Genomic DNA, 27579 nt, shown 5'->3' on the forward strand with positions numbered 1-27579 from the left:
TTTGGTAACCATTGGTCGACGAGTACTTCTTCTTGGGGGCAATGATTTGGTAACCATTGGTCGACGAGTACTTCTCGAGTTAATTTTATCCACAGTGAGTTGGTTGGCGAGAAGGGTTCCGGGGTGCACGATTGCATGGTCACACATGATTCCTAGAAGGGTGTGGCGGGGGGCCCTCTCGGTGTCAGCTTTGAATCAGTCGGTAAAGAAAGTTAATAAACTTAGTAGGTTGTTTCGTTCAGGCCAGTTGCATTGTATTCCACATGGATGTATTCGGGGGGACCATATGTATCTTGAAGATGGGGTCCATTTGTCCCGGGAGGGGAATGTCTTACTCATAGGAGACTTCATAGCTTGTTTAAAGAGTTTGTGTAGCCATGACCTTTAGTAGGAGTTTGTGGGGGGTCCGGATAGCCGGTCAACTATCCGGCCTGTGGCGGTAAGGTCATGATCGGTGAGCAGTAATTGGAAGATCCCTAGAGGTGGGGCGCCACCCATTATGGATGGGAGCGTCCGGGGGGAGGCGGCCATTGGCCCCCACACGGGGAGGCGGTACCCCTCTAAGGATGGGGCCGCCGAAAGGGAAGGCGGTCATAGGCCCCTCCCTGGGGAGAAGGGGCTACGGGCCCCTCCTGGGAATTTCCCAGGGGCAGGACATCCGCGACGGCGGATGTGGTAAGCAGTGTGGGGTGGGAGGGGGGTCTACGCTACCTTCTAGACACCTCACACGAGTCCTCGGACGACCACTAAGATGGCGTCGAGTAAATATGGGGCCCCCGTTAAGACAAGGGAAATTGGAAGTTGGCACAGAGGTACAGTCCTCTGTGCGCCGGCCCCTCACAAATAAGGGGGGGGGGAGTTCTGGTATTAGGGATCTGACACCGGTTACGACCTTGCCGTTGGCCCGTAATGTTAGGATGTACAATTTAATTTTGAGTATATGCATTTGCAGGATGTTTAGAATCGGCTAGGAGAACCTTTGTATTAGAGCTGTGTTAAGGTTAGCCAATAAACATCGTAATGTGAAAATGAAATTGTACATGATATGAAACTGTTATTTTAATGTTTTAATTTTGTTTCATATTTTAATAAATACGGCCGGGAGGGTAACTCCCTCCCGCCTTCCAAAAGTCAAGAACTGTGTCCGTCTTCCCATCCTTGGGGATAGTGTTGGGAGGGGGTGACGGGTATCCCGGCCATATGGAAAGGGGCGACCACTCGGTCCCCCCGAACGTATGGTAGGGTGCCCTGACCCCCCCGGGGAAACCATTTTGGGCGGGGGCGTGTCCCGACTGGTATGCCGGAAGCGGCGTAGCCGGGGCGCGCCTTTTCCCGCCCAAGAGGGGTTGTCCTAGACACCTACACCGTTGGCCACGCCCCGTAGGCGGATCGGAGAAGGGTACACGCCCTCCCGAGGAAGAAAAAAAGAGCAACAATCTAAGGAAGCATCCTCTTGTTCCTGTGCTTGGAAGCTGCACCTCCTCGTTGCACGTGAGCCCGAGACGGAACAAGGAGCCAATTTTGACCCACCCACCAGCCCCTTATGGCAACGATTAGTACTGCAATAAAGTCGATTAACGGTGATATTATCTCTTTTACAGGTTGTTTTAATAAAGTCTGGATTGTCTTTTTTGAGGATAATAAAATGGTTGCTATTTAGCATGTTCTTAGGCGAAGTATCACAGCCTTGTTGAATGATGTGTTACTTGTGTAAATAAAGGTTATTGTGTAATATCCAGTTTAACCGTTTATTCCGTCCTCATTAGGTTCAAAATGTCGTATTTATTTTGGTCGGGCGGTAAGGTCATGATCGGTGAGCAGTAATTGGAAGATCCCTAGAGGTGGGGCGCCACCCATTATGGATGGGAGCGCCCGGGGGGAGGCGGCCATTGGCCCCTCACACGGGGAGGCGGTACCCCTCTAAGGATGGGGCCGCCGAAAGGGAAGGCGGTCATAGGCCCCTCCCTGGGGAGGAGGGGCTACGGGCCCCTCCTGGGAATTTCCCGGGGCCAGGACATCCGCGACGGCGGATGTGGTAAGCAGTGTGGGGTGGGAGGGGGGTCTACGCTACCTTCTAGACACCTCACACGAGTCCTCGGACGACCACTAAGATGGCGTCGAGTAAATATGGGGCCCCCGTTAAGACAAGGGAAATTGGAAGTTGGCACAGAGGTACAGTCCTCTGTGCGCCCGCCCCTCACAAGTAAGGGGGGGAGTTCTGGTATTAGGGATCTGACACCGGTTACGACCTTGCCGTTGGCCCGTAATGTTAGGATGTACAATTTAATTTTGAGTATAAGCATTTGCAGGATGTTTAGAATCGGCTAGGAGAACCTTTGTATTAGAGCTGTGTTAAGGTTAGCCAATAAACATCGTAATGTGAAAATGAAATTGTACATGATATGAAACTGTTATTTTAATGTTTTAATTTTGTTTCATATTTTAATAAATACGGCCGGGAGGGTAACTCCCTCCCGCCTTCCAAAAGTCAAGAACTGTGTCCGTCTTCCCATCCTTGGGGATTGTGTTGGGAGGGGGTGACGGGTATCCCGGCCATATACCATCACCACAAAAGAGACTGCTGCAACCATGAAGACCCTCAGCTCCGGGGCCCCCTAGACCCATGCCCCCACCACACTTTCAACAAAGGTCTAACCACCATCAGTGAAGTTCTCACTCCCACCCTGGATGACTCCATCAATGCGGTCCTCTTCCCAGAAACCTGGAGGCAGGCAGCTGTCACAGCCCTGCAGAGGAAACCCTCTGAGGACCTCACCAAACTCACCAACTACGGACTAATCACCCTCCTATCATACATGGCCAAAGTCCTAGAGAAAACCATCAAGAAGTGTCTGATCAGCTACATCGTCAACCCCCAGCAGCCAGCTGTGAACTGGAGACAGGCGGATAGGCATACAGAGCCATGAATACAAACATTCCCACTTTCTCAAAGTGTTTTTGTCAAAATGGTCACAATGTCAAATTCACTAACACCACCGGAGCAGGTCCGCTAATACGAACTCATCAATATCAAACACTATACTGACATTCTTCTGCATGCAGAAAATGCAGCACAATAGCCTTTCCACAGGTCCCTAATGCCAATCCAATAGAAGAAGCAGGCCCTACCGTACCGAACACACCACTCGGTCCCATTCACTACCAGTGTATGTAGAGCACACACGCACCTGCCCTACCTCTTACCAACATCGCACCTAGTCCCCAGGGAGTACTCAGATATAGCAAGAGAAATGCAGAACCTTGTCAAGTAGCTTCTTAAATGCCAAGCCTAGTAACAGTAACCTGCATACACAGGCCCCGTCATGGCAAATCTGTGGCACATTTAAAGAACTACCTCCGTGGTTGGCACAACCAGTTCTGCAGGCCGTCGTCGAAGGCGTTGAGTTACGTGCCCTAGGTATATGTCTTACCTCTAGACAATAAACTTACAGAAAACTCAATTTAGCCAATCATATATACACTAATCACTAATCACCAGTATGTATATGACAAGCACATCATATTGACACTCAATGCAGTGTAAAATGAGATCAAAGTCTTTAGGCTAGCACATAGATCAGCGGAAAACCAGGAGGGGAAAAAGCAGAAGAACTGTTGAGGGAAAGAACACTAGAAAGGGCCATTCCCAACAGCACTTATTGGGATTGGTATGTGTGCTACATAGGTAACACAGATCTGTGCCGTATGTGCATAAACCCACTTATTAAGGAGGGCGGTTGGAACCTGGGACCTCTTGACTATCTCACTAGAGCTGAAATTGGTAACTCACAGGAAAATACATTGGTCCCTCCATTTAGTTCATTTACACCGTTCTGTGATTGGGATTAAATCCCAGATCCATAGCTCTAACGTTGGCTCAAATATTGGTACCACTAAACAGCACCTTACAGCTATAACTCTTCAAGACTCACATTCACATCACACTTAAATCAAACTTTTTGCTCAGAACATATAATTCAACCTTTGGCAATTTATAAATAATGTTTATTACATTTCTTTTCCTGGCCATCTTTTAGAACTCTTGTTCCCTCCCCTACAAATTTCTTTCTTTCATATTTTGGCCGATATCTATTAATTACTTTACTCCACCCTTTGTGTTTTTCTCTCTGTATCACTCTTATTTCTCTTCTCTGGCCTCCTCTTGCTTTTTCCGCTCGCTCATCTTGTTCTCCCCTTCCTGCTGAAGTGACAACTAGAGCAGAATGGCTTCAAGAGTCTCTTGGAATCCATCCTGCAGGCTTCACTTCATAGCATAATCATCATCAACACACCGTTGATGAGAGTGCAGCAACCCCTTGCAGCATTGACATACAAGTAACCCTGGGTGCTTGTGGCACTCCCACATTTGGAAGTCGTGCTGAAGTGTCACTCAAACCTGTCTAATTCTTCCAAACTATGGGGAAGAATTAGAACTTCGCACATGACTTTGCTTAGACATCTGCTGTGTGCTGAGTAGTACCTGACCATTCTGCACAGAGCAGACCCTCTTAGATACAGTGATCCTAAAGATTCCTGTACAGAGAGGAGAGGCCAAGTGTGGCATAAGTCTTATGTCAAAGCGAAAATTAAAAGAACAGATTTTTTTCTATTCTTCCTGTGTTTTTGGGTTATTCCTTATATTTAATACAGTTTTATATCCTCAAACAACTCTGATTTTAGGCCCAAATTAGACATAGCTACCAAGGTTTCAGATTGCTATGTGTGACATTTTCATATTTTCAGGGTAATTATGAGTGACATTTCAACGAGTAGGAGTGACACTAGCTCCGTCACCACTGTGCAGTCACCTGACCGTCACTGGCGTGGCCCAAGATACTTCTATCAATCAATCAGGGAAGTTTAAACGTGCTACCCACCCGTGAGAGTCAAGGTGCTGGGGGAGGAAGGGAGCAGCTCCGGTCAGTCGAAGAGGCACGTCTTGAGGGTCTTCCTGAAGATGTGCAGGGTGGGGGCACGTCTGATGTTGATCGGCAGCTCGTTCTAGGTCTTGGCAGTAATGTAGGAGAAGGTTCTTCACCCTGTTCTTGCTCTGCGAATTCACGGGGGGGTCGGTGAGGGCGAGGTCTGCGGATCGGAGGTTCTTTTGGGTACGTGGAAGTAGATTATGTCGTTGAGATATTGGGGTCCAGTGTTGTGGAGGCATTAGTAGGTGTGGGTGAGTATCTTGAAAGTTATTCTTTTCTTGATGTGGGAGCCAGGGGAGGTTACGCAGGTGCTGTGTGTTGTGTTCGTGTCGAGGGATGCCGAGGATGAGTCTGGCTGCTGTGTTCTGTATGGTTTAGAGTTTGAGGAGCAGAGACTTGCTGATTGGGGCTTAGAGGGCGTTTCCTTGGTCCAGTCTTTCGACAAGGAGCAAGTGGAGTACTCGTTTATGCTGGATAATGTGGTCTTGTCGAGGGATGCTGAGGATGAGTCTGGCTGCGGAGTTCTGGACAGTCTGAAGTTTGTAGAGTAGAGATTTGTTGATTGCGGCATGAAGGGCGTTCCCATAGAGCAGCCTGCTGGTGATGAGTGCATGGGTGACGGTCTTCCTTGATTCGGGGGGTGGGTCCATTTGAAGGTCTTGCTGAGTATGTGGAGGATGTTGAGGCATGTGGAAGCTGCAGCTTTGGCCTATGGGTCTGCCACATGAAACATGTTTATCCACTTTAAATCTGAGTTAGGGAGACTTACTACTATGGTAATACCGTTTGTGGCACTGTGTGTGACGATTTGAATTTTACTTGATTACAAGCATTTAATATTGATAAACGTTTTCCTAGCATTCTGCTGATAACTTAATCTGGAATTTTTTGGTGGTTACTAATGATAATTGTGCTTAGGGTGGTCAAAGTGTAATGTTAGTACATATCATCAGCATTTGATAGTGATAAAATATGGTAGTAGCTCAGCAGGACTTTCCTTGAGCAGAATTAGCTCTCACTACAGAAAAGGTTGGAGACCCCTGCCATAGATATAACGGACCGAAGGGAGCCGGAAGTCGACTCGAACTGGATTGCGAGATTTTACATCTCAACCCGCCAGCGGAAAAAAAACATTCTGAAGATGGCGTCGATGACCATGCGCAGTATCACCAAGAGGAGGAGTTAAAAAGCTGAAGAAAACTTCTTGGAACAAAAACAACTTATAATCATCTGAGCCCAACACTAGATAGCGGACTTATCTACAGCACACATGCCTCGAACATTAGTGTTTAAGTCAACTGCTTTATGGTGTAATATTAAATATGAAAGGCTATATATTTAACAGAGACAAATACTGTAAAATAACTTTTGGTGTCATATTTTACTAAGAAAATTATTAAATTAAATGTGGAAAGGCGTAAAAGAATATCACTTAAGTGAGCAAAATAATCTTGTGGAAATTTATTGTGACTTTACACTATATTTTTGAGATGTCATTCTTATTTACAATTGTTTTGATATCTTAAATTATTTTCATGTACTCGAAAGCTGTATTCAAAATTTTGAAAGATCTTACCGCAAAGAAAACTGTCAACACCACTATCACCTCCCCTGACCTCTGTAATAATATGGCCAACTTCTTCACCAACAAGATTATGAAAATCTACGACACCTTTCCTAAAGGCCCGCAGCCATTGGCCATTTTTGATCCTACTAGGCCCTCTCTCTCCTCCCTACCCGCGCTTGAGCGAGAGAGTTTCCAAAAAATCTGCAAAAAGATTAAATCGGGCTCTCCGGCAGATCCCCTTAAACCGGTTACCTTCTGTGAAGTCCATGAATCTATCACTGAGCACATCCGAGATATCATCAACCGGTCCCTCTCGACCGCTAAAGTTCCCTCCAAGTGGAAGCAGGCCTGGGTTTCTCCCATTCTAAAAAAACCCACTCTAGACCCCTCGCTTCCTGAGAACTTCAGACCTATCTCCCTGCTTCCCTGGCCTGCCAAAATTATCGAGGCACACGTCAATAACATTCTGACAGATTTCCTCCTCACCAATAACATCTTGGATGACTCTCAACACGGGTTTAGAGCTGGTCATAGCACCGAAACCGCCTTGCTCAGTGTTTCAGAGGACCTCCGTACCATCCTGGACACCGGAGGCACGGCAGCACTGGTCCTGTTAGACCTTAGTGCTGCCTTCGATACGGTGTCACGCGAGGTCCTCTTGACGAGATTGGAGGAAATTGGTATCACAGGGTTAGCTCTGGGATGGTTTAGAGACTTCCTTTTCAATAGGTCTTTTAGAGTCTCTACCCCTCCACACATCTCTGAGGAACATAACATTGGACAGGGAGTGCCGCAAGGCTCTTCCCTGAGCCCTACCCTGTTCAATGTATATGTCCGCCCCCTGGCAGAGGTGGCTAGAAGAAATGGACTTGCCCTGGTATCTTATGCAGACGACACCCAGTTGGTGGTGTCACTTATTGACAACAGTGGTCTGGAAGCACAACACTTTAAACAGACACTCACTGACATCACCAACTGGATGACAGCGAATTTTCTTCAATTAAACGCCGGGAAAACGGAGATTCTCCTCCTGGGCAAAAACACTTCGTCCTGGGGTGACAACTGGTGGCCAGATGCGCTAGGCCCATCCCCTACGCCTAAGGAATGTGTCAAAAACCTGGGAGTTTGGGTGGATTCTGCTCTAAAGTTCACGCACCACACAAAAAAAGTTGCCGCCACATGCTTTGGCGTCCTGCGTAACATCAGGCCCATTCTGAAGTTCTTTGACTGCCGCACTCGCCAACTAATCGTCCAGGCGACCATCCTTTCCAGACTGGACTATGCCAGCTCCCTTCTATTGGGGGCTAATCTAGCTGAAATTACTAGATTGCAAAGAGTTCAGAATGCGGCTGCCAGGGCTCTGGTTGGTCTCCCGCGCCATTCCTCGGTATCTGGAACCCTGAAGAAATTGCACTGGCTCCCGGTCGGAAAAAGGGTCCAGTTCAAAGCATTGTGCCTCGCTTTCAAAATCCTTAAAACCTCCTCCCCCCCAATGCTTCGCCCACTTCTGTCAGAGTACATCCCTAGGAGATCGCTCCGGTCAGAGGGGCAGCACCTTGCGATCATTCCCCGATTCAGACTGGCCAGAATGGGCGGCCGCTCTTTTAGCTTCCTAGCGGCCAAGTTATGGAACAGTCTTCCCGAAGCTATCCGTGGGATACAAGATCTCCTAGCCTTCAGAAAGGCTGTCAAAACACACCTCTTTCAACAATAGCTTCTTCCTTAGCGTCTCCACCTCACTGTATACTGTATTCTGTCCTTCCGCAGCGCCGGGACGCCCCTTCGCTGGGGCAGCCGTGCGCTATACAAATCACCATAGTAGTAGTAGTAGTAGTTTTGGGTGATAATTGACCTTTGTTAATAAAATGTTTTCTTTGTGTATTAATTATGGTCTTGAAGACATAGTCTTATGTAAAGCAAAGTGAAACATATGATAACTGTTTGTCTGCTTTTGGATTAAAGATATTGTTTATGATAACCCAATAAACATGTAAACAATATTGTTTTGTTGCATAAACTAGGGCGCTGGCCTAGCTCACTAGGCTTTGGCCTTCCCACCCACGGGTGCTGGGACTGAGTTCAGTGCTCTATCGCTTAAACAGAGTTAAAAGTTATTGTACCACCACACAACCCCCCTGGGCATATCTGCTGGTGTGGTATCAATGCTTTCTGGGATACCAACAGTTCTTTGAAGGGGTCAGGGACGCAGTGGTAATTCAAACCACATTTCTTTCTTTAGAATCTCACTGTAATGAGAAAAGACACTTAGGGGTCCATTAGGATGGCGGATCGCCACCGCCATGCAGGCGGTGGCGATCCACCCTACATCCTTCTCCGCCCACCACCCATTTCCCCCTGGCCATATTAGTCCACAAGTCGACTGGGCGGAAATGGTTTTCATATGGTGGCGGTGTCTGTTAGACACTGCCATCCATATTACGAAACATGCAGGGATGTGCCTTTCTGTGGCGGCGCGTTGCTGCCACGGAAAGGCATGCAGTTTTTGCTATTGGGGGCCCGTTGCTGGCCCCCAGGTAGTTGGGGGGTGCACATGGGGGGTACCTATGGTACCCCCCTGTATTTGCATGCACAATGCAGAAGGTACCGTGCGGTGCCTTCCACATTGTGCATGCAAATGCACAACATGCATTTTTACCATTGCGGCGGGTGCTGCTGAAAGCACCGCCCGCCGCAATGGTAAAAATGAGTGATGCGCCCGCCAGTGTGGCGGGCGCATCCTAATCTCCCCCACGGGTCCCCCGCACATATGGTGGGCAGTCCCATTTTCCTTCAGGATGGCGGGCAGACAAAGTCCGCCCGCCATCCTAATGATGCCTTAAATAGGTTTGAAAGTGTTTATTTCTACCGCCTAGTTGCTTAGAACATGAGTAATAATAACCACATAGAAAATAATTAGTACAGCACTAATGTATGTTACTAGCAGTAAAAATAATATGAACATTTGTTACAAGAATGGAATGTTCCTAGGAGCTTAGCAACTGGAAGACTACTTCTATGTGCTACACTACAAGAGTTTGGAGTAGCTAACGTGCCTCTAGAGCAGCCAGCAGCCCGGCAAGCCTTCCTTGGCGCCCTGCGGACCTTGCTGACATTGTACCAGTGTTTTACAATTTTCTTAAAGATTGTCTGCAGCAGCGCGACTCTGAGAGACTCTGCTGCTCTGTGGGGGCCCGGCGATCCTAGCAATAGCCAGAGTAAAGCTGCAGGGGCCTAAGAAGAGGTGAAATACAACAAAGCCTCATTAACATGCAAATGGTCCTTTAAAGACCTATGAAGTGCACGGGTGCGGCTGTGTGTGTGTGTGTGTGTGTGCGCAGGGTGAGATGACAGCGGGTGACAGAGGGAGTGAGAGGGAGGGAAAGGAGGGAGACGGAGAGGGAGTGAGAGGGAGTGAGACAGAGAGGGAGTGAGAGGGAGGGAGTGAGAGGGAGTGAGACAGAGAGTGAGAGGGAGGGAGTGAGAGGGAGGGAGACAGAGAGGGAGTGAGAGGGAGGGAGTGAGAGGGAGGGAGACAGAGAGGGAGTGAGAGGGAGACAGAGAGGGAGTGAGAGGGAGGGAGTGAGAGGGAGTGAGACAGAGAGGGAGTGAGAGGGAGGGAGTGAGAGGGAGGGAGACAGAGAGGGAGTGAGAGGGAGACAGAGAGGGAGTGAGAGGGAGACAGAGAGGGAGTGAGAGGGAGACAGAGAGGGAGGGAGAGGGAGGGAGAGGGAGGGAGAGGGAGGGAGAGGGAGGGAGAGGGAGGGAGAGGGAGGGAGACAGAGAGGGAGTGAATGAGAACGAGGGAGGGCATGAGAGGGAGGGAAAGGGAGTGAGACAGAGAGGGAGTGAGAGGGAGAGAGTGAGAGGGAGTGAGAGGGAGAGAGTGAGAGGGAGTGAGAGGGAGTGAGAGGGAGAGAGTGAGAGGGAGGGAGGGAAAGGGAGTGAGACGGAGAGGGAGGGAAAGGGAGTGAGAGGGAGTGAGAGGGAGTGAAAGGGAGGGAGAGGGAGTGAGAGACAGAGGGAGACAGAGACAGAGGGAGACAGAGACAGAGGGAGACAGAGACAGGGAGACAGAGACAGGGAGACAGAGAAAGCGGGAGACAGAGAAAGCGGGAGACAGAGAAAGCGGGAGACAGAGAAAGCGGGAGACAGAGAAAGCGGGAGACAGAGAAAGCGGGAGACAGAGAAAGCGGGAGACAGAGAAAGCGGGAGACAGAGAAAGCGGGAGACAGAGAAAGCGGGAGACAGAGAAAGCGGGAGACAGAGAAAGCGGGAGACAGAGAAAGCGGGAGACAGAGAAAGCGGGAGACAGAGAAAGCGGGAGACAGAGAATGCGGGAGACAGAGAAAGCGGGAGACAGAGAAAGCGGGAGACAGAGAATGCGGGAGACAGAGAAAGCGGGAGACAGAGAAAGCGGGAGACAGAGAAAGCGGGAGACAGAGAAAGCGGGAGACAGAGAAAGCGGGAGACAGAGAAAGCGGGAGACAGAGAAAGCGGGAGACAGAGAAAGCGGGAGACAGAGAAAGCGGGAGACAGAGAAAGCGGGAGACAGAGAAAGCGGGAGACAGAGAAAGCGGGAGACAGAGAAAGCGGGAGACAGAGAAAGCGGGAGACAGAGTAAGCGGGAGACAGAGGGGGAGAGAGAGAGAGAGAGAGAGAGAGAGGGAGGGAGTGAGACAGAGAGAGTGAGTGAGACAGTCAGAGTGAGTGAGACAGAGGGAGACAGAGAGAGAGGGAGGGAGAGAGAGCTAGAGAGAGGGAGGGAGACAGAAAGAGAGAAAGAGAGATGTGTGTATGCCGGGTCTGGTGGCTCAGTGGACAAAGGCGTCCACTGCAGGGATCTGTGATCAACCTCATGGTCAACGATTTCTTTGTTGCTTTAGCCCCACCCCCACCCCCACTGACCCCACCCCCACCGGTGCGGCCCTCGGACACAAACCAAACTGTAAATTTGGCCCCCGAGAGAAAGTTTGTGAGTACCCATGCTCTAGAGTATCTTGGGATTCGGCACACACCATACCTGTTCACATTGGAGAAGCTGTGACTACGAGACTTAAGTTGGAAAGAAAACAAATATCAGCTGGGCTTAGCTCCGCTCCGGTTCGGCACTCAGGATATGAATGGATGCTGCAGCCGTCTGGCAGGAGGTCTTGCGGTAACCTGGGGCAAAGAACTCTCTAATTCAGTGGTCAATTCATGAGGTATATATAGTGTTAACAACAGACGTTTACTCTACATTGGCGGGCTTTCCATCAACCCGAGACATAAATGGGATAAACCAGCATGATGAAAATATGTAAAACTAGAGTACCAAAATGTCAAACCAGATTACATATTTATTTTGCTCATTCACTGTCAACCTTGATAGGCAGATATCATGGAGCTGGTAGCAGACGTGTGTCGCATTGTGTGGTAGCAAAGTTATTATTTGGATGAATTGACATTTTTAAAACTGGGAAAATCTGGATTTTCTTGCCAGACTGGATCCTGCCATCATGCAATTTTAAAGCTGCTTAATAACAGAAGACGCATGCACAATTGGTTGGCAATGGAAAGTTTTGAAAGTGGAAGCCGAAACATTTGCGCATGGTTTTTGCTATCTTACATTACTTTGACTCTGACTTCTAAGCGGTGGCTGTGCTGCTGGATGCAGCGAAAGCATTTGATTCCTTTCAGTGGGACTATATGTTCACTGTTTTAACAAGGATAGACCTTCCACCGTTCTTCCTTCAATGGTTTAGGGTGCTGTATACCGCGCCCGTGGCCAGAGTGCGTGTCAATGGCTGGGTGTCTTCGGTCTTCCCGATCAGCAGAGGCACGCGGCAGGGTTGCCACCTGTCGCCAATGCTTTTCGTGTTAGACCCCTAGGTGTGCAAATTGCGCCAGTTGCATGCGTCAGCTGCTTTGCGTTTCCAGCAGCGACTCCTTGTTGTCTCATTATATGTTGACAACATGCTACTTTATGTTCACGAGCCAGCGACTTACCTGCTGGAATTACTCTACGAGTACGTTAAATTCGAGGGCTACTCTGGGTTAGGGATTAACTGGGCTAAGTCGACGGTGTTCCAGCTGACAGCTGGCACGCGTGAAGTTAAGCTGAACTTTCCTCTGACTTGGACCTTGTGAAATACTTAGGGATATGGCTGCATTGGGATCCTGACCACATAATCTCCATGAACTATGGGCGTGTTGTAACACAGATCACAGATAGGGCGGAGCAGTGTGCTCGGCTGCCGCTGTTGCTTGCTGATCGTATTGCAGTTATGAAAATGCCTACATTACCAAAATTGTTATATTTGTTTGTGAATATCCCCATTTGACTGATTATCTCTTTGTTCATGACGCTGCAATCAGCCCTACTGTGATTTGTATGCGGGGGTAAGAAGCCAAGATGTAGTTGGAATGTTCTGGTGCAGCCATTTGACTGGTCAGGATTTGAGGCATCCAATATGCGCTTATATTATCTTTGCGTGCAGGCACAGCTTGCCCATTATTGGTTCTTTCTGCAGCCTCATACGGCAATTGAGTCTGACGCGGCACTCCCAATGCCGCTAGTGGCGCAACACTCTCTGGAGGGAACGGCGTCCTGAGGACGGAGATGTCTCTGGTACAGTGCACTGCTTGGGCCTGGCGGACGCTTGCCAAGAGAGCACAGCCGAACATTTCGGCAGCTCAGGAGACTGTTGGTGTTACGTAAATGGGTGACGTACATGAACGGGGTCAGTTCCGCTCACTCCAAGATGTACAGGATGCTCGGGATTCCAGGTTGATCCTGGGATTCACCTATGTGAGTGTGGCAGGCGGTCAGAGCCGTTTACCCTAACTGTCCCACTCAACCACAAACACTGCAAGCACAGGAGGCAGTGCTGGCTGGGAAAGAAAGCAAGGGTCTGATCACTAGGCTATATGATGCGTCACAGCGGGAGATGGAGCCAGGGGACCACCCTTCATATATTAAGTGGAACACTACGCTGGATTATGAGTTACCGCTAGATCACTGGAAATTTAGCTGCGAGTTAAATGGGCGCCTGACGACGAACTATAATTTACACATCATTCATTTAACATTTTTGCACCAGTTATATTATACTGCAGTGCAATTACGCAGATTCGGCCTGCGGGACACAGCTAATTGTGTAAGGTGCAGGCAGGCTGACACCGATTCTTTACACCTGGCGTGGCAGTGCAATGGGACAGCTGCGTTCTGGGCCAAGGTTGCGAGTGTGCTTTCAGATGTTGTGATGGAGAGCCTGCGGTGTATACCGGAAGCATACCTGCTGGGTAGCATGAAGTATCTTAAGCCCTTCAACAGGCGGGTAGTCGCTCTCTCGACCCTATGGATAAGCGTGCTCTGGCGCAATGCTGACGTGCAAAATCCACGTCTACTGTGAAGAAATGGATCCGAGACTTAATATATTGTAGGGAACAACTGGAGTCCTATGCGGAAGAGCTGCCTGAGGCCTCACGACCCAAAGACTTTTGGGCTCCACTGACTGTGTACTTATTGAGCCACCCTGACGTGTAACGTGCCTCACGTATTTACATGATCTCTTCCCTCGTGTGTCTGGCCAGGACTTATTGGACTTGGAACTACCTTTTTTGTGCTATCACTCAAATGTGTTCACATGGCTTTTGGATCCGACAATTGTATGAATCAAAACTATTTCAGTGCCGAAGAGGTGGTGGGGAGGGTCAGTTATTTTTTTGAATTTTCTATGTAAAAAACTAAAATTGGCTTGTATCGACACATGTGAGGATGATATTGGTGCACCCCAGCCTTGGGGTGTTGTGTATACTTGTTGCAAGCATTTCAATAAACAAAAATATAAAATGGTTGACAGAACTGCGCTGTTAGGCCAGATCTAAAGGAACACTCCCTTGCTTTAAACTGTATGGTGTTACCAGCTTGGTTGCTGAAGTACTTGAAAGAGTTGATATGAGATAAGGAACATGAATGAGGAAAAACTGCCATATTGTACTATTCCATTCAAAATAGTTTGGAACGCTGACTGCTTGTTGAGGAGTAAAAAACATATACAGAAAAAAAAGAAGTATGTTCTGGTATTGCACATGTTTAGGAAGCCATGGCACCCCTAGAGGAAAGACCCCATGAAACAGGTTCAATCAATTCCAGATTGTTTCATGGACCATGTAACCCATCTGGAAAGAGTAGCAGAGGAGGCAGGACAATGAAGTTTCCTAAAGTAAAGATGGATTTGAGAATCAAGCTCTCAGAGAGCCGATGTTTAAACTTCCTAGTCTTTAATACATCAAGCTACACAGAGATTTGGTTGCTCCGGAAAGGCAGGATAATCCACTGCTGTTAAAAATGCTTTGTACAGCTGGAAATTGAGAACAGAATTCCAAGAGAACACTGCCTAGCCAAAACATCCGAAGGATTGTTCTCTGAAACGCAAAATTATGGTCAATTAGAATCGATAGACCCATCAGAGAGAGATCGGGATTCTCAGGCCAGGCATTTAACACAATAAAGGCTACGTTTTCACATTATAACATTTGATATTTTGGTAAAGGAGGTCTACTTATGCTAATTATTTTTTAATAGTCAAATTACTGGATGCTTCACCACAGGTTTCCTATCAATAGAGTGTGGTGTAGACGATGGTCCATCTAAGTGTGTTCACTTTTCTGTAAGACTTAGATGAAGACGCTAGCTAGCTTTAGATATTTGCCACAATAGTGACAGAGCCACAGCATTTAATGGAGTGTGACTGGTCATTGTGATCCGTAACATTTTAATAACAACACCTTATGGGTTCAACTGCATTCACTCCTGGCTTCGAAGAGATATAGGCAGGATTTTATGCTGCACTTTCTCCCATACACATGTTTTACATTCGAATACTCATGATGTAATACATCTTGTTACAATGCGATTCATTCACAAAATGTTCCAAGATCCAAACATTGTTCATTTTCACCTTTCCAGAGGGGGGCCCTGTGTGTACCATGCAGGGGGGCCCCCTTTAGTTTTGTTACGCCACTGCGAGCAGCAAGCAAAACCGATATACTCAGCCCTGCCTGTTCTTACATTTATTTATTTTTTTATTTTTATCGACGTATAAAGTGCCCGAATCACCCCCAAAAGAGCTCGGTTTTAAAGGAGCTTTCTAAATAGAAGGTATTCTGGGCATTTCCAGAGATGAATAGGGAGCTGATTCCAATAATAGAGGGCCAAGTGGAAAAATGCTTTCCCACCTAAGCGGGATTTTTGGAAACGCGGGACAAGGAGCAAGGATTTGGCTCATGAGCGTAGAGATCTAGGTGGCTGATACGCTTTTCTACAAGATAGCCAGGACCTTCACCGTTTAGTGCTTTGTGCACAATGCAGCATATCTTAAATCTGACCAGCTTACGTATTGGAAGTCAGTGCAAACATTGTAATAGACAGAGAGAAGCTGTTATGGCAAGGGAGTTTGAGACCAGGCTTGTGCGATGTTTTGGACAGCCTGAAGTCCACTTAGGGAGGACTCACTTGCTGAAATCAGGAGAGCTTTACAGTAGTTCAAGCATCTTATCACCAGAGCCTAGATGAGTGTTTTTCGTACAGTTAGGAGGAGAAATGGAAATACCCTGTGTAGGAGGCTTAATATATGAAAGCATGAGCCCAAAGTGATTGTGACTTGCTCTTTCATTGTGAGTTTCTGGTCCAGACGTATGCCTAGGTTCTCGACCACAGTCTTAGGGACCGGGGTATCACCGAATTCCGGAGGCCACCATTCTAGATACCAGAGCAGAGGCGCTTCTCCGTATAGCATGATCTCAGTTTTCTCAGCATTTAGCTATAGGAAATGATTCCTCCTCCAAGTAGCGATGGCATCACATTGGCTGGACCCTACGTTTTGACACTGTTGAAACACTTACATCTTTTGAAAAGACAATTTAGTGGTGCACCTCTCCACTCTCATGAAATGAAATGAAACACAATTTATAACTCGCAACTTTGCCCAACGGGCGTCAAGGCTCCTAACCAAACATTGTCCAGAGTCAAAGAGCATGCTACTAATAGGTCTCGATGAAGAGCCGCGTTTTTAATGCTTTCTTAAAAAGGGCCAAAGAGGGTTGTGCTTTTAACTCAGAAGGGAGGTCATTCCACAGTTTTGGGGGCCATATAGGAGAAGGCCCTTCCACCCCATCTGACTCTGTTTGTTCGAGGGACAGATAGGAGATTCTTAGAGGCAGAACGAAGGCTTCTGCTAGGGGTGTAGGGGACAAGAAGAGAGCCAATGGCTTCTGAACCTCCACCTGCTAAAGCACTGAAGACCAGGCATAGAATTTTGAAGGTGATCCTGAGATGGATCGGGAGCCAATGCAGACTCTTCCTGGCGAAAGTAGCCGAGGAGGTGTTAGGGACGCCCAGGACAAATTTAGCAGCCGCGTTCTGGACGGTCTGAAGGCATAGAATAAGGCTCTTATTTATTTCCGTGTTCAGTGCGTTACAGTAATCCAGCCGTGATGCCACAAGGGCCACAACGGTCTGTTTACGAGCTTGGGGGGAGAGATAATGGGCTATTTTCCTAAGAATCTTAATGACTCCCCAACAGGTGCACACAGTACGGTTGACCTGCTGCGTCATGTCCAATGACGTATCAATAATCACGCCCAGATTACGGGCTGATATTACAGGCACAGGACATATTCCGAGGGAGGGGGGCCACCATTTACTGGACCATATGTCTTGATCTTTGCCGAAGATCAAGACCTCGGTTTTCTCTCCGTTCAGCTTCAGTGAATTTAGAATCATCCATTCAGAGACTGCCTGCATGCAGTTCCTGAAGCTGAGTGCGGAGGTACTCACCGAGTGGGAGAGGGACACCATGATCTGCGTGTCATCGGCGTATGACACCACCTCCATCCCGTGAGATCTTACTAACCTGGCAAGTGGGGCCACATAGATGTTAAAAAGGGTCGGACTCAAGGCCGACCCCTGTGGGACCCCACATTGCACAGGCTTGGCAGGGGAGAGGAACTCTCCTAGCTTGACCCTCTGCTCTCTTTGGCTAAGGAGAGAGGACAGGAGGCTCAGTGCTGGGCCCTCCACCCCTATCTCCTTTAGTCGAGCTGTTAAAGTCAAAGGAGATAGGGTGTCAAAAGCTGCAGTCAAGTCGAGTAGGACCAGCAAAATGGTCTGGCCTCGGTCAACCTTAGATCTAATATTGTCGACCACTACAGTGAGAGCCGACTCGGTGCTATGGTACTTTCTGAAACCGTGCTGAGATTGGTCCAAAAACCCAGAGACCTCAAGAAAGGAAGTCAAATGCTGATTAAGATGGCATTCCAGCATTTTAGCTGGGGCAGGCAGCAACGAAATTGGTCGAAAGTTTTTGAGGATTTCAGGATCCAGAGTCGACTTTTTAAGCAGCGATTAGCGATGGCAATCATGCCTTCCGAGAAAGCAGTCTGAGTATTATGGGAATTTTAGTCAAATTACAGTAAAAGCTGGGTGTCATCAGCATACGAGATTGGTGTCAAGCCCAGCTTTCCAAGTAGTCCAACTAATGGAGCAACATAAATGCTGACCAGAGTAAGACTATGGCAGGATCCCTCCTTTGGTCGATTCCATGGTCTGTGATTGGAAATGGCCAAGATTGATGGTCCGAGTCTGATGAGTGAGAAAGCACAAAATCCACTGAAGGGCTTGTCCTTGGATTCCAATTTCTCTGAGTCTGAGTAGGATGTGATGAGAAACAGTGTCGAAAACCGCTGACAAATCCAGCAGCACTAGTAGTACTGCTTGTCCATTGTCAGGGGAGTGTCTTATATTGTCAGTGACAGCAATCAGTTTTGACTCAATACTGTGCAGTGGCCTAAACCAGACTGGGAGGAGTCATGGCATCCAGTAGATTCGACATAGAAAGAGATGTTTATGAATATGCTTTTCCAATAACTTACTCAGAAGGGGTAGAAGAGAAAATCAGACGATAGTTGGACGGATCCTCCATTGGAACATTAGCTTACTTTCGGATGGGAATTATTTGTGCAGCCTTCCATTCAAGTGGTAATTGGCCCTCTCTTAGTGAAAGATTAAGGATTGAGCAGGTAGATGGGGACAACGGTTTAAAGAGTAACGAGGAAATGTTGGCTGGAATAATATCCAAAGGGGAACCTGATTTAACTGTGTACAGCAATGTCCCAACTGTATCAACTGTGAGAGGGGTAAAGCTTTCCAGTGAATGCACATTGGTCAAGGATGGAAGATGGTGGAATGCATTGTCATTCAGAGGGTTCCTGTCTTTAGTGATTTTATCATAAATGAACTTGATTTTCTCTATGTAATGATTAGCTATAATATCGCAGAGTTCTTGAAATGAAGCAGCTTCATTGTTTCAGGCCTTCGGGTTCGTAAAGAATTTAAGGATTTGGTATAAATCTTTAGGGGTGTTCCTTGCCTGGTTAAAGTGCAACGCAATATGGGCTCTGTGTGCGTTCTTTAAGTTCTTATTATATTGAGCCAGAGAGGTCTTATACCTTTCTTTATCAATTAAATCATGGGTGTGACGCCAACATCTTTCCAAGTTCTTACAAAGAAAGGTTTCCTTCCGTAAAGGGTGTTGCCGCAGGAACTGTCGCATTGCACCGCATCGAGGAAAGTGCCTCGCACCCCAGGAGAAGCGCGCCGCTGTCCAAGCTGCTGCCATCGCATTTCTGAACAAGGATGTAACCGCTGCAGCCCACGCATCGAACCGAGAACTTCTCGCATCCCCGGAGAAGCAGGCCGCATCTGGAAGATCTTCACGTCTTTATTTCTTTGCACCGGAACTTTGCCACATTTCCATTGCTGCAACATTGCTTGTTGTGGAAGCGCAACGCATCGGAAGGTACATTGACGCAAAGTGTTGCATCTTAAGAACTGAACTAAGCTAAAACTACCATCCTAAAGTAACAGTATTGTGTATTTTTGTCGTTTATGGTCTTGTGGTAAATCTATATAAAGTATACTTATTTTTTATATAAAACCTTGTGTGGTGTCCATCTGTCTTCCGGTCCGGATATTGCCAACGCCCTTCCCCCTAATTATTTTATGATCAGGAAAGACCGGGGAACCGGTAAGGGAGGCGGGGTTGCATTGGTGATTGATAAACGTTTTGAGTGCTCTATTGTCCCGACGGATGACATTCATGGAGCAGAGGCGCTAGGCTTCTGCTTGAATATTTCACCTTACCAATCCTGTGCTGGGCTGTTGGTTTATAGACCACCAGGCCCAATTGGTTCTTTTCATGAGGAGCTTTATACAGTGATGTCTTCCTTGTGTGTGAAGTTTAAACACTGCCTACTTTTAGGCGATTTTAACATCCATATGGATTTGGCTGATGCGGCTGATACCATCAAGCTCCTAGATAGCACCAAGCCATTGGGCCTGTTGCCCTATCTTGCGTCCCCCACTCACAATAAAGGCCACACATTGGATCAAATATTTTCTACTATTCAGATTGTAGTAGCTGCACCTAAACCAGTGTTGTGGTCCGACCACATGCTGGTGAATTTTGATATTCTGTATAAATCCAGGTCCACCACCAGGGGTCCTGGTGATCAATCCCAGGTCCCACGTGCTTTCCACAGGGTGTCATCGAATTCGATAGCACAGTACCTGACGGTACACCCTTGTTTGTTCACTGGCGATCTAGAGGAAGATCTAGAGCTCTTTCAAACGTGGCTAGCGCAGTGTCTTAATAAGCTAGTACCTCCCCAGTCGGTTCATAAAAACTCCACTCGTGCCTCGGCACCCTGGTTCACGCCGGCGCTTAACACCAGCCGCAGGCATTGTAAGAAGGCCGAAAGAGCATGGCGATTGAACTACGAGGAACCACTGAAGGAAGCCTATAGATTGTGCGTTAAGGCTTATCATAAAGAAATCTATTTGGAAAAGAAATCCTACTTTGCTAGGAGGATTGATGAGGCTACTAACACCAGCAAGGAAATCGTTATAATTTTGAAGGAATTCACATCGCCTGCCTCCATTACACCTAAGTGTTCTTTCTCAGAACCGTGGGTCACTCAATTGGCGTTTTTTTTGCCAACAAAATCCAGAGCATTTAGGCGTCTTTTTCGCCTGTCGTACCTGTGGGAGCCTCCAATCCCGTGCCCCTGTCGCTTCTGCCCGCCTCTGGGCGGACTTCACTGTCTAACTTTCCGCCTCTCTGGCCTAAAGTTTCATTGGATTTCTTATCCAAAATGAAATCGGGTTCCCCGCTGGACCCCTGTTCCGCTAAGTTTTTAGCCAAAATCGCACATGTCATCAACCCCATCATTAATCCGATTTTAAATCACTCCCTTGAATTGGGTGTGGTGCCGCAGGCCTGGAAACAGGCGCTGGTTTTGCCCCTCTTGAAAAAGCAGACCCTTGACTCTAGTATTCATGCTAACTATCGGCCTATCTCCTTGCTCCCGGTCCCCGCGATGGTCGTGGAAAAGCACGTGCAGTCCGTTCTCTCGGATTTTGTGGAGACACACGGTGTCCTCCTTTACACCCAGTCCGGGTTTCGGGCGAATATGAGTACCGAAACGGCACTGCTGGAGGTGTCGGAGGCCATCAAAGAGGTCCAAGATGGCGGAGGAAAAGCATTGCTGGTGTTGTTAGATCTCTCTGCGGCATTTGACACTGTCCCCCACAACCGCCTCTTTGTAAGACTCTCGGAGATCGGGGTAGAGGGGACGGTGTTCAGATGGTTTGATTTTTTTCTTTCTGACCGCCAATGCGCCCCTCCGTATTCAGCCGTAGTGCCACCATTGTAGTTGGGAGTTCCCCAGGGGTCTATTTTGAGCCCCACTCTCTTTAACATCTATATGTCCCCCTCTGGCGGCGCTGGCTGAGTCTTATGCTCAGCTCCAGACCACCACCTCCTCCCAGGCCTTCAAAACTGACGTCAAAGTTCTCCTCCTTCAAAGACACTTCCAAACTTAATTCACGCCCTCTCTATTATCGGAAGGAAGACCTTCCATTGTAGAAAATTCTATTCTCTATCACTTTGGAAGTGCCTTCCCAGTGTGTTCTTGTGGTTTGAGAGTCTGCCATTTATTGCAGTATTATCCTTCTACCTGTGTTTGGTACTCTTTTGTAACATGCACACGTCACTTTTCTCTTGTAACACACTGTTTGCTACCTCTTACATTTCGTTTGCTTTCGATACTTGCATAAGTGCCACCATTGCCTGCGCAACGTTTGTTCTTGTGTTTGAGTGTCCTCCATTTATTGAAGTATTATACCTCTACTTGTACTTTGTACGCTTTTGTAAACTGCACACTTGTCACTTTTCCTCCTGTAATGCACCGTTTGCTACCTCTTGTATTTTGTTTCCTCACAATTGTCACTTTTGCTTCGTGTAACTTAACGTTGGCTTTTGTAATTTGTTCACTTGTAATGTTCTCCTCATGTATCAGTTCTGCTCCTATTGTGAAGCGCTCTGACACCTTCGGGTAAACTCCGCGCTATACGGATAAAATAAATAAATAAATGTACACATTCAGGCACACACACACTCATGCACACACACATGCACACACACACATTCGTGCACACATTCATGCACACACACATTCAGGCACACACACTCATGCACACACACACATGCACACACACACATTCGTGCACACATTCATGCACACACACATTCATGCACACACACATGCACACACACACATTCATGCACACACACATTCAGGCACACACACTCATGCACACACACACATACACATTCATGCACACACACATTCATGCACACACACATGCACACACACACATTCGTGCACACATTCATGCACACACACATTCATGCACACACACATTCATGCACACACCTCCCTCCTTTCACGCACCTTTGATCGTGCTGGGGGTCGGTTCACTCGAGGCGAGAGGAGGGGCCGGGACCGGCTCAAGCTGAAGGACCCGTGGCCCCCCGAGGCCTCGCCGCCTCCATCCAAGGGCCCCGTCGGGGGTCTGTGGTCGCAGCAGATGGAGCTGAAAGGGTGGAAGAGGGGGCAGAGCTGCCAGACAAAGGTCAAACCGCTGTGGGGGCGGGGCGGGCACGAGGAAGCAACCTGACCCAGGATTGGGTCACAGGGACTCCAGGGAGGGCAGCGGGTCAGAGGTCACGGCTGCTCCTGCTGGACCCTCATTGGAGGAAGCTCCCGCCGCCAGGATACCCGGCCCTGCGGGTGATACTTGTGGGCAGACACCCAAGGTCAGCACAGGACGGTGGCAAGGCAACCATGGGTAGGGGCCGGAAGTGATGTCACCATCCGGTGCGGGTGCTGTGTCTGGCACCGCTGACCCGGAAGAGGAAGCTCTTCCTCTTTCATGCACTGTGCTGATTAGATTTCATCCCGTGAGCGCCCTCTGGTGGCCACTAACAGAACCTCCTTTCCTGTCTCCAGGAGTGAATCCATTTCACACAAGAAACATTTTGTGGCAGGAAAGACCTGCGTTTTTAGATGTCTCAGAAATGAATGTTTTTAAGACACACACAGTCCAAGTATACAGGGTCTCATTCTTGGTTGCTGCTGTAGAAAAGTATTTACAGCTTCACTGTACATGAGCATCCAGGGCTTTAAGTGGGATGAAAAAACTGGGGGGTCTCTCAAAGGGGCGTGGCCAGTGTAATTAGGGGCGTGGCTTTAAATCACTTACGCAAAAAATCTGTGCTTAGCATAGTGTGCTGCCCGACTTGTATTTTGCTGTTTCTGTCATTGCATCCAGATATTTGATACAAGTAACATCATACCTACCATAAGTAAGTAATATTGGTTTTGTCAATGGTTATTACTTGCAGAAGATAAATAAGCTGCAACTATAACTTGTATATAATATTGACAAAGCTTCAAATTAAATCCCTGGTGATCCTACCACAATGTTGCTGCTCCCGAGTTTCAGAAAGAGAAGGGAAATCCAGAAAGAAAATGACTCTTAAAGGATTTCCCTTCCCCCACAACGCTCCCCTGGCATGAGGTCATGCTGTAACTTCTCTACTACTGAGAAGTGAGCAGTGTATATCCTTGTGCCTGGTGCTGTCTCGAAACGGGTCTCTATCAGGCTTTGTTTTGAGCCCTGGCACTTTTTTGTGGACTACAGTGACCGCAAACAGCGGTCTTTGCAGTCCTGGAAACAAAACGGGCTGCCTGTTTCAGGGCTCAAAACAGAGCCCGATAGAGACCCGTTTCGAGGCCCCCTGAAAAAAACTGCCGGTGCTCAGACCCCTTGAGACCCGGCCCACTTAAAGCCCTGTGAGCATCTTCAAAACACTGATGCAGAGGACTAAAGAGTATTTACAGGAAGCTGTCAACTGTGAGCGAGACTTTGTATTTCATTAAATATGTGAGAATATGTGTTAGTGGTGCAATTGAACGGGCAGCTTATTCATTTTTTCATTTTTTTTAAACACTTTATAGGGTTTTTCAAATGCACAGCAGGGTATATAGCAACGTAAATGGAGAGAAATACTATGAAGTTGTATTCATCAGATCAAATTCAGTTTGGCATAAGGCATGCTTTAATGCGGAAATGAAAAGAAAAGCCTGTTGGATTCATTACGGCAGTGCCAACACGTAAGTGTATTGTTTTAGTGGTGTTTGCTGGCTCTGCCTATAGCCCCGTACACATGTTTCATTGAGGACTAGACATGTGGCAGACTGTATTCTACCACACACAGCACATTTGAACATCTCATAATTCCATTCCACACAATTCAACTATAAACAATTTAACCTACAACATTCCATACCACATAATTACAATCCTAAAAATTAACAAGCATTGGAAATGCAATAGGTCTCGCAGCATTAGAGTTAGTGCTTTTTGAATTGTTTATGGGTTTTTTTTGTAAATCTTTAGCATTTTTGTTTCCTGTAGCCAATGCTAAAGAATTACAAATAAAAAAAGCCATAAACAATTCTAAAAGCTCTAACTCAAATGCTCCGAGACCTATTGCACTGTGTGAGGGTGAGGGGTTGAGGGTGAGTGAGGGTGAGTGAGGGTGAGTGAGGGTGAGTGAGGGGGTGTGAGGGTGAGTGAGGGGGTGAGGGGTGTGAGGGGGTGTGAGGGTGAGGGTGGGTGAGGGGGTGTGAGGGTGTGTTAGGGTGTGGGGTTGAGGGTGAGTGAGGGGGTGTGAGGGTGAGTGAGGGGGTGAGGGGTGTGAGGGGGTGTGAGGGTGAGGGTGGGTGAGGGGGTGTGAGGGTGTGTTAGGGTGTGGGGTTGAGGGTGAGTGAGGGTGAGGGTGTGTGAGGGTGAGGGGGTGTGTGAGGGGGTGTGAGGGTGAGTGTGAGTGAGGGTGTGTTAGGGTGAGGGTGAGTGAGGGGGTGTGAGGGTGAGAGGGTTGTGAGGGGTGTGCGGGTGAGAGGGGGCTGTGATGGTGTGTGAGGGTGAGTGAGGGTGAGTGGGATAGGCAAGACCTAAAAATCTATCCAACAGCTGTACTGAATGAGTAAAGTGAAGTGCAAAAACCAATCAAATGTCAGAAGTGATCCTTCTGGTGTTAATAATCTTTAGAAATTCATAGTTCTTGAACATGCTGTAGAGCACCTTCAAAGCGCAAACAACGTTTTTAACAGCTTAATCGTTGTGATCAACAATGGAAAATGCTGCATAACCAATGAGTCACCTCTAGATGCACAAAGGCATTAAAGGGCTTTACCTGCAGAGCGTTGCGAACTGCAGTGGTAGATCAGCTGCTGCAGGGGAGGAGGAGAGGTGGGCTGATCACCGTGGCCTCTGCGGCTATACAGGGGATCTGGGAGAGGCTGACCCCGGGCGGCCGATGACGAAGGGCACTCTACTTAACACGGAAGTGGGGGTGGGAGGAGTGTAGATTTTGGTGTTAAGAGGGAGGGCACCAAACGGGGAGAAATGTTAAAGGTCAATGTGATTAAACAAGTTAAACAAGTTTTAAAAAAAAGGTACACTGGGGGGAGGAGAATCACCAAAACGTGCACTAACCCTCTATGAATTTCACGAGCCTGCATTCTGGCGTCATGGTGTACCACGGCATCCCTGCCAAAAGACTCCCCATTCCGCTCCCCCCAAATGATTAAGCATTTGCTAATGTTTTGTGACATAAAACCGGGAGATTATTATTTTTTTCCCTGCCTTAATTGAAGGAAGCATTTAGTGGAGATGTACCCATTATTGGCGCTCGGCGCGCGTGCAGCGCGCTCGCGCACTCTGGTGCAGGTTTGGACGAGCTTGCAAGATTTATGCGAATGGGCCTGAGGGGAGAGGCAATTTGTAGCCGAGACGGACAATTACGTGGCCCATGAGTGCAAGAATGACTGCGCCAGGCGGCTAATGGGTAGTAAGGCTGCGCCGGCAGCCATGAGCCGCACAGCGGTGTAACAGTCAGCAGAGCACCTCTGCACACTTTGTACTATCAATAACAAAATAGGTGCTCGATTACTCTTCCACCTCCCCGGGGACTCTCAAAATGGCTGCAGGTGACTGGGAGCAGGTAGGAGACGGTTTGAAAACTGGTGTGGGGTGGAACTGTAGTGCCGCCTGTGTAGCACACTGGGAAGGACGGCCAGAGGGGCGCGATGAGAGTGCCGCGAGCCCGTGACGACAGGAGCGGTTCTGTACGAAGCCGGTCACATGTTCCCTGGAGCCACTAAGTAGAGCAGGGAGCAACTCGCTGGTGGGTGGGTTGTATCCTTTAACTTCCGGGGGCGGGGGGATGCGGTTGTGCCAAGCAGTAAATAAGACTGCGGGTCGCGCTATTCCTCTTTGCTAATATGGCTGTGTATTCCCTGTCTCTCTAGGCACTTGTGACTTTCCAATACTTGTGGAAAGAAGGGAACGTGGGTGCCAAAATAAATATTTCCAAAACGCGTGGCTTATGTAATAAAGAGCTTACCTTGAAACTTGTAAACTTAAAGAAGACGGAGGGAAGAGAGGGGAGGGGGAGGAGAAATGCGACACAGCGGGAAGGGGAGGGGGCGGAGCGGGTACAATAAACAAGACGGAGGGAAGAGAGGGGAGGGGGGAGGAGAAATGCGACAGGGGAAATGCGAGACGGCGGGAAGGGGAGGGGGCGGAGCGGGTAAACAAAGACGGACGTGCACGCGCTTTTAAGCTCAATGCGCATGCGCATTGAGCTTAAAAGTCACGGGCACTGCAAGGAATCGCCACGATTCCTTGCAGTGTGGATAAAGAGTGGATAAGTCCCAATACTCTTGCCTTGCTCGATGCGCATGCGCATCGACAGGCGAGACCTAAAAAGCATATATTTCCACTTCACGCCATACCACATAATTCAACATGACATAATAACATTCCACACAACGTAATACCACTCCAAAATTGCACTCCACACAACACAATTCAACTACAGATAATTTCGTTTCAACCTACATAATTATACTTCACACAACATATTTACACTCAACTCCAAAACACATAATTAACCTCCACAAAATACAACTCTGCAACATGCTGCATAATTCCACTCTGAACAATTATACACCACACCATGCAACATAATTCCACATGTGACACAATTCCACAATTCATGCCCACACAATTCATCACACAACATAATTACACTCCACATAATACCGCTCAGTACCACATAATTTACCTCCACATAATTATGCTCTACTCCATACTGCATAAATACACTCCACATAAATCCAGTCTTTGCCACGTAACAACATTCCACATAACTACACTTCCCCTCATTTAAAAAAAATATCTTTATTGAATTTCATCCACACAGACATAAAACAATACATTGATCTTGTTTTGAAAAAGAAAACCACTATTAGTTGCAAACTTGCAGAGGTACTTTTACGACTCCTTAGGAGACAGTGTAGCAAAAGCAATTACACCATATGCACTAACACTGTTTTCACGTATTATTCATGCGATCGACAGCTGCGATACTGCTTATCTCTTATATTTAACTGGGGGACAATGCGACTCTTCAGGTGCTATAAAGCTATCCTTTACGAATATTTATGTGACAATATACTAATGGCAATTGTTAGAAATGGGATTTCCGGTTGGCTAAGGCTTGCGCCAAAGTCAGGCAGAAACCACCACTCTAGTCAGGGCAAGGGAGTTACATGCCAAAGATAACCCCCGCT

At 47.8% G+C, this 27579-nt stretch overlaps 1 pseudogene across 1 annotated transcript in view; it reads right to left on the bottom strand.

Moving 5' to 3' along the window:
* Nucleotides 1-22760, bottom strand: part of LOC147663351 (uncharacterized) — a 63801-nt pseudogene extending 41041 nt beyond the window's left edge. The window contains exons 1-2 of the transcript XR_015305348.1: nt 22327-22760; nt 11513-11652 (exon numbers count right to left, since the gene is read on the bottom strand). The product of XR_015305348.1 is annotated as an uncharacterized LOC147663351 (transcript). The remainder of the gene's footprint in view (nt 1-11512; nt 11653-22326) is intronic.
* Nucleotides 22761-27579: the final 4819 nt, after the last annotated feature.

The sequence above is a fragment of the Lissotriton vulgaris genome, unplaced genomic scaffold, assembly GCF_964263255.1.
Source record: "Lissotriton vulgaris unplaced genomic scaffold, aLisVul1.2 SCAFFOLD_300, whole genome shotgun sequence".
NCBI lineage: Eukaryota > Metazoa > Chordata > Amphibia > Caudata > Salamandridae > Lissotriton > Lissotriton vulgaris.